Here is a 6,000-nt window from a genome sequence, read left to right on the forward strand (position 1 = left end):
ACCATATTGAAAATGTTATCCTCACCACTTTATAGATGAGGAGCTGAGGCCCAGTGGGATTGGCCAATGTAACACAGCTGTTAAGTGGCAAGGCTGAGCTCCCAGCCTGAGTCTTAACCACAAAGCCATGAGGCCCTTCCCTGGGCCAAGCACAGCTGGGCACCAAGGACCCAGACAGACAACTCAGGTATGTCTGCTATCCTTAAAAAGCTCACACCTGCACTGTCGGATGTGGTGGCCACATGTGGCTACTGAGCACTTGAAATGTGGCTACTCTAAATTGAGAGGTGCTATAAGTATAAAATGTAGTGTACATGGATTTCACACACTTAGTACAAAAAAAAGTAAAATATCTCATTAACATTAATGATATCTTATAAAATATCTCATTTATTTTTATAGTGATTACATGATAATATTTTGGATATTTTGAGTTAAATCATTAAAGTTTTGCCTGTTTCATTTTACTTTTTTAACGTGGCTTCTAGAAAATTTTACATTACACACTTGTGGCTTGCATTTGTGGTTCACATTATATTTCTAATGGTCAGCGGTGGTCTAGACATTATGTGTAAATTAAGTATTATAATCCCAGTGTCATCAGAGGTGTGATAGAGGGACTCTAGCATCCATAGGGACCCAGAGAAGGCCTAGGTGTGCCCGAGGCCTAAGTCTGCCGGATGCCAAGAAGACTTCCAAGAAAAAGTGATGCTTTATTTAGCCACGAAGGATGAATATCAGGCAAAAGGAAAAGGGTGATACAAGCAAGGGGGTCAGCATGTGCAAAGGCCCTGGGGCAAGAGAGCCCATGTTACCTCTACAAAGCTCACTAGAGTGTCTGGTGTGGTGTGTAGGGACTGGGAGAGATGCAAGTGGGCAGCGGCCACAGTCCAAGCCAAGAAAGAACTTGAAAGCCAGGTTAGGAAGACTGACCCTTATCGTAGGAGAAATGAGGAGCCATTGAAGGGCTGGAGTGTGGCATAGGCAGGTTTATGGAGGGACCAGTGGGGAGCTCTCAGAGGCTGTGCAGTGGTGTAGGCAAGGGATAATAAGCCTGGTCTGGGCAGAGGGAGGTGCTGGGCTGCAGGGATGGAGAGAAGGAGGTGGATTCAAGGGAGAGGGAAGAAGAACAGACAGGGCTTGGAGAGTGGTGGCCCCAGTGCCACGTCCCCCTCCTCCTAGCTTGGCCAGCCACCCTCAGGATGTTGGGATCCTGGGCAACTCCAGCTCCATCACCTAGTTTACTGTGTGACTTTGGCGACATCACTGACCCATCTGAGTCTCAATTTTTTTAGTTTCTCTAAGAATGTGGAGCAAGATAAGCCCCCAAAGCCCCTTCTTTGTGCCTAGCCATGTTGGAGCTGGGTGTGGAAGAACAGAGGAGAGAGCCTTCCTAGTCTCTGGAAGTCCCCAGAGTGAGGAATCCCCCTGATGAACAACAGCAAATGCTCGCGAGAAGGGCAGCTCAGTACGTGGTGAGTTGTTCCAATCCTGACTGCTGTGTGAGCCTGGACAAGTCACTTCACTGCTCTGAGCCTCTGTTTACTAGTCTAGGCAATGGAGATGAGAGTTCCTCATGAGGTGTAAATGAAACGACGTGCCCAGCTGATGCTGGCACCCAGCAAGTGCAACATACTTGGGGTTACTGTTACTGAGGAAGTACCTGGGATCCGCTATCACCCACCCATCCACTCACCCCAGGGAACCAAGCCTTAAGGTCCTGAACTGCTTAAGTGGGGGATTAAGGCAGGACCAGAAGAAGGAAGGGGAAGGGAGATCCAAATCAGGAGGTAGATCCTCAAACCCCAGCACCACCTTCCTTCTCCACTCAAATTTAGTAAAGATTTGCTGACCACCTGCTCTGTGCTGGGCCCTGAACAGCTGTTTTCTTATTGACTATAACAGAAATCCCAAGACTAAGAGTTAGTTTTCCTATTTTGCAGATGAGGAAACGAAAGCACAAAGAGGCTCCCACTGCTGCCCATCCCCAGCAAGCTCCTACTCAAACGCTCCTGCCCTGGGAAGCTGCTCCTGCCCCCTTGGCGGGGTTAGGGAGTTCCTTGATGCTCCCAGAGCACCCTTCAGGGCTCAGCTGAGCCTTCACTGACTCCCCAGGCAAGGAGCAGGTGCTCAGGAAATGTTTGCTGAATAAAGGAATGTATTTGTGGAAGGCAGAGTTGGAAAGAGCTACAGCATTATTATCTGGTCTGATTCCCTCAGTTTACTGATTAGTATTTTAAAGGCAAGGCCAGGATTAGAATTTGTGTCTTCTGACTCCTGCTCAGAGCCTTGAGCCGATCTTGAAGACTGAGGAGGAGGAGTTCTCCAGGTGGAAAAAGGGGAGGAAAGGCACTCAGGGCAGAGGACAGGGCATGAGCAAAGGCACAGTATGGGGAGGGCAAAGAGGGAGCTATGTTTAAGGAAGGGTAACAGGGAAGGGAGGTCCAAGTCTACAAGGGCATCAGGCACTCTGCTAACGGGTTGATGATAGGGAGCTATCAAGGGTTCTAAGCTCTTATGGTTGGAGCTCTTACGTAGGACTCTACCAGGCCTAAAGGTGCCACCATTAGTCACCCCTGTCCCAAGATTCAGTTAGAAGGGACAAAGTATGCTCCCACAAGATTTCATGAAAGCATTCATGTGAATCTGACATTTCTTAACTTGCACTCTAGTTTAGAATCGGCTGGGCCCGGGGCCCTAAAAGGGGACATGACCACCCAGGAGCTCCCGTGGTGCCTTGTGTAGCTGAGTCGACCACAGCTTCACCTTCCCCAGCCAGCCCGAAGTCGTAGGGCAGACGCTCAGGTTGCGTGACCCTCCGTCGTTCCGTGATGCCCTGCAAGCGCAGGGTGCGTATCCTTCTGCACCCCCCAGACCGGATCGGGAAGGTCAGTGCCGCACGCATGCACGCTTGTGTCTGCTCCTCTCCTGAAGTTCAGGCTGCACCTGCCTCCCACCCCCAGCCTCGGCCCCAGCCCCGGGGGCCGCCAGGAGCTCGCCGACGCCCCCTCTTCCACCTGACGGCGCATCAGGTATTCTAACGCCACGATCTTATCCTCAGCCCAGGCCAGCCTGGCGGTTCAAAGACCTTCAGGCTGGGGGCTTTGGCCGCTTTCGCCGGGGGGCGCCGGCCTCGCCCCCCACCCCGCGCTCCGTGGCCACCCCCCCTGCCCCCTCCTCAGTCCTGCTGTCCCAGCGGGGAGGCAGCCGGATAGACAGACAGACTGACACCAGGCCCCCAGCTGAGAGCTCTGGCTCAGCGATTGCGCGGCGCGGGGCCGGGGAGCCAAGCCAGGAGAAGGTCGGGAGGGGGACGCACGGGCTGTCCGCGCGCCCTGGGGGCAGATCTCTGTCCCTCTATAGGCCTCAGTTTCTCTGTCTGTAAAGAGGTCGAAGGGTGGGCTACCTGGGATGAGCTGACGTGGAAAGACACGGGTATACTCAGCGCCCAGGCGCTAAGTACAGGGGTCCTCGACCCTCCCCGGTTCCACCTGCCCCCCCACATTCCCTGTTGCCTGCCCGTGTCCTTCCACTCCACCCCCCACCCCATCCGCCCTCAGATTCTTTCCAGATGTGCGCAGCGGGAGGGGCCGAGGCTGGGACCAGCCTCTGGCCGGAGAGGAGAACAGGCCCCTGCGGGGTGGGGATCGCGGGGGGTCGCGCCCCCGAGGGAGAGCTCTCCGGCCGCGCCCTCCGTGTAGGGCTCCGATCGAGGGGGCGAGATGCGCGGCCCCGCCGGGCCAGCTGCTGGAGCCGTCGCACCAGGCGGGAAGTCCGAGTCCGCTGCCCAGCTCGGCCCGGCCCTCGGCCCACCCGGCCGCCCGAGCCTGGTACCTGCTGCGCCCCCGCGCCGCGCCGCGCCCCGCCGGCCGACCGCGCTCTCCCGAGTCTCGGCTGCGCTCCGCTGGCGCGGGCTCCTTCCATTCAAGTCCAGCCGTGCGCTCTGCGACGCAAGTTTTGTTGTGGGTTTTCTCCTCCCCGCCTCTCCCCCGCCCCGCGCGCATCTGCTGGACGCCGGCCTCCTCCGGACACAGGCGTAGGGTCCCCGCAGGCGGGGGCAGGGGAGGACCCGCCTCTCCCCGCGTTGGACTGGGCCGAGCCCCACTTCCCAGGGAGGCAGTGCCGCCGCACGGACCCCTCACCCGCTCTCCGCCCTGGCGGGGCCGCCGTACTCCGCCCCCCCCCGTCCCCCCGCCCCCGCTCCAGGAGACTGGGAAGGCGGGGTGTCTAGCCCGCAACGCTTCCTAGTTCCCAGCCTTCCCAAGTGGAACTGGACCCCCTCTAGGCCCCAGCACCTGAAAGGAGGGCCGGAGAGAGGGCCCCTTCCACCAAGTGCCTCGTAGCTCTTCCTTCCTCACGACAGAGGATTCTGCAACCGCTCCAGGCGCGAGTACCTTTCCATTCACTCTCCCACCCGGGGGTCCTGGGCCGTGGCTAACGGGGCCTCCAGCCAAGACCCTGCTGGGCCCCTTCCCGGAAAGTTCCCCCCACGTCCACCTCGGCCCTGGGCCCACAGCCTGCCGAGGCTTGAAGGACGATAAATTGCGCTGGGAGTAGGGTGCATGCGGATCCCTGTCGCAGTTAGACTAGGGGGGTGACCCGTGAGCCCTCGCGGCACCATACTGCTCCCAGGAGCTGAGAACGTTTCCAAGTCAAGGAGCATTAACTACTACCAGCTGAAGCAACACCGTTTGGCGCCAGGGTCTTTGGTGGTAGAACGCGGTCAGGCTGGGTTTAGGTGGTACTTGGCACCTCCACGGCCTAACAAGGCTCTCCCCCATACCTGCTCTGGCCTGTGGACAGAGCACCCCCAGCTACCTTACGTGGCTGCCCTCCTGCTGGAGAGGGAAAAGGATAAGGGACTGAAACTTGGGACTACTCGCTCAACTTAAATTGCCAGGGCCCTGAATGAATGAACAGCTGGTGTAAAGGCTCCAGACCTTTCACTGCTTCTGCTACTGGATCCTGATTGTACCACATGCATTACTCTCTAATCTTCACAACCCTGTAAGAGAAGAACTACTGTTGCCTCCGTTCACAGGTAAGGAGACAGCCTTAGAAAGGATAAGTGACTGGGTAAAATGACCAAGTGTACCCTTCCCCACAGTCCAAGTTCTTTCCATGATGGAGACAGGCACGTAACTTGAGCAGCCAAGTGCCGAGCCTGGATTTGAACCCTGGACTGTCTGTTTCCATTACATCAGTAACTCAAGAACTCAAGAAGGGGAAAGGGAAATATTTTGCCTTCTTTGGCCTCAGATTCCAGCTTAAATTTATGAGAGTTGGTATGATTCACAGGATTGGACAGGAGCCAACACAGAGATGCATCTCATGTCTTCTCCTCAATTCTCCTTGAGCCTAGATTCAAGTGGAGCTAGAAGAGCACGATTCTACTGGTTTGAATACCCATGAACTAAAGACAACCTTCTAGAAGGACAATGAGAACCAGCACATACTGAGTGCCTACTAAGTGCCTACTATGTTAAATCCTTGAAGATCTTAATCATCCCAACCCTGTGGGGAAGGTATTCTCCAGCCACAGGGCACACCACTTCCCCCTGCCTGCCCCACCCCCTCCCCTCAGAGAAATAGGCTCTTCTGTGGAATGCCAGGCCAGGGCCCACACATGCTCTGTGGCTGCCCAGTGCTGTAGGCACAAGCTAAATTCACCTGGCTGAAGTCTTATATGCAGAAATCACTTTGAGTGTCTCTGGTGGGAAATGGAGACAATCCTGGTGCTCTCGAAGCAGATCCTCTAACTTTCACATGGGCTGTCAAGACAGAGTAGAGTTTGAAATTTAGATTTCCTGAATCTGCTTGTGCTGCTTTGGTGCCTTCATACTGCCCCTCAGTTTCAGCTCCTGTCTAATATTACTGTAGTGCATGGTGTCAAGTACAGGCTTTGGACTTAGATTTGGGTTCAAATCCCAGCCCGGTTCAAATGTAGATAAATATTACCTACACCTCACAGAATGTCTAAATTAAATGAGAAGGTGGAAG

At 55.2% G+C, this 6,000-nt stretch overlaps 1 protein-coding gene across 3 annotated transcripts in view; it reads right to left on the reverse strand.

The window, feature by feature from the left end:
* Nucleotides 1-3,962, reverse strand: part of PODN (podocan) — a 50,006-nt gene extending 46,044 nt beyond the window's left edge. For all 3 annotated transcript variants that reach the window (XM_082370965.1, XM_082370964.1, XM_082370963.1), the window contains exon 1: nt 3,835-3,962. The gene's annotated coding sequence lies outside the window, so the exon portion shown is untranslated. The remainder of the gene's footprint in view (nt 1-3,834) is intronic.
* Between the last annotated feature and the right edge of the window lie 2,038 nt (nt 3,963-6,000).

Source organism: Balaenoptera borealis (assembly GCF_965194805.1).
Source record: "Balaenoptera borealis genome assembly, chromosome: 1".
Classification (NCBI taxonomy): domain Eukaryota; kingdom Metazoa; phylum Chordata; class Mammalia; order Artiodactyla; family Balaenopteridae; genus Balaenoptera; species Balaenoptera borealis.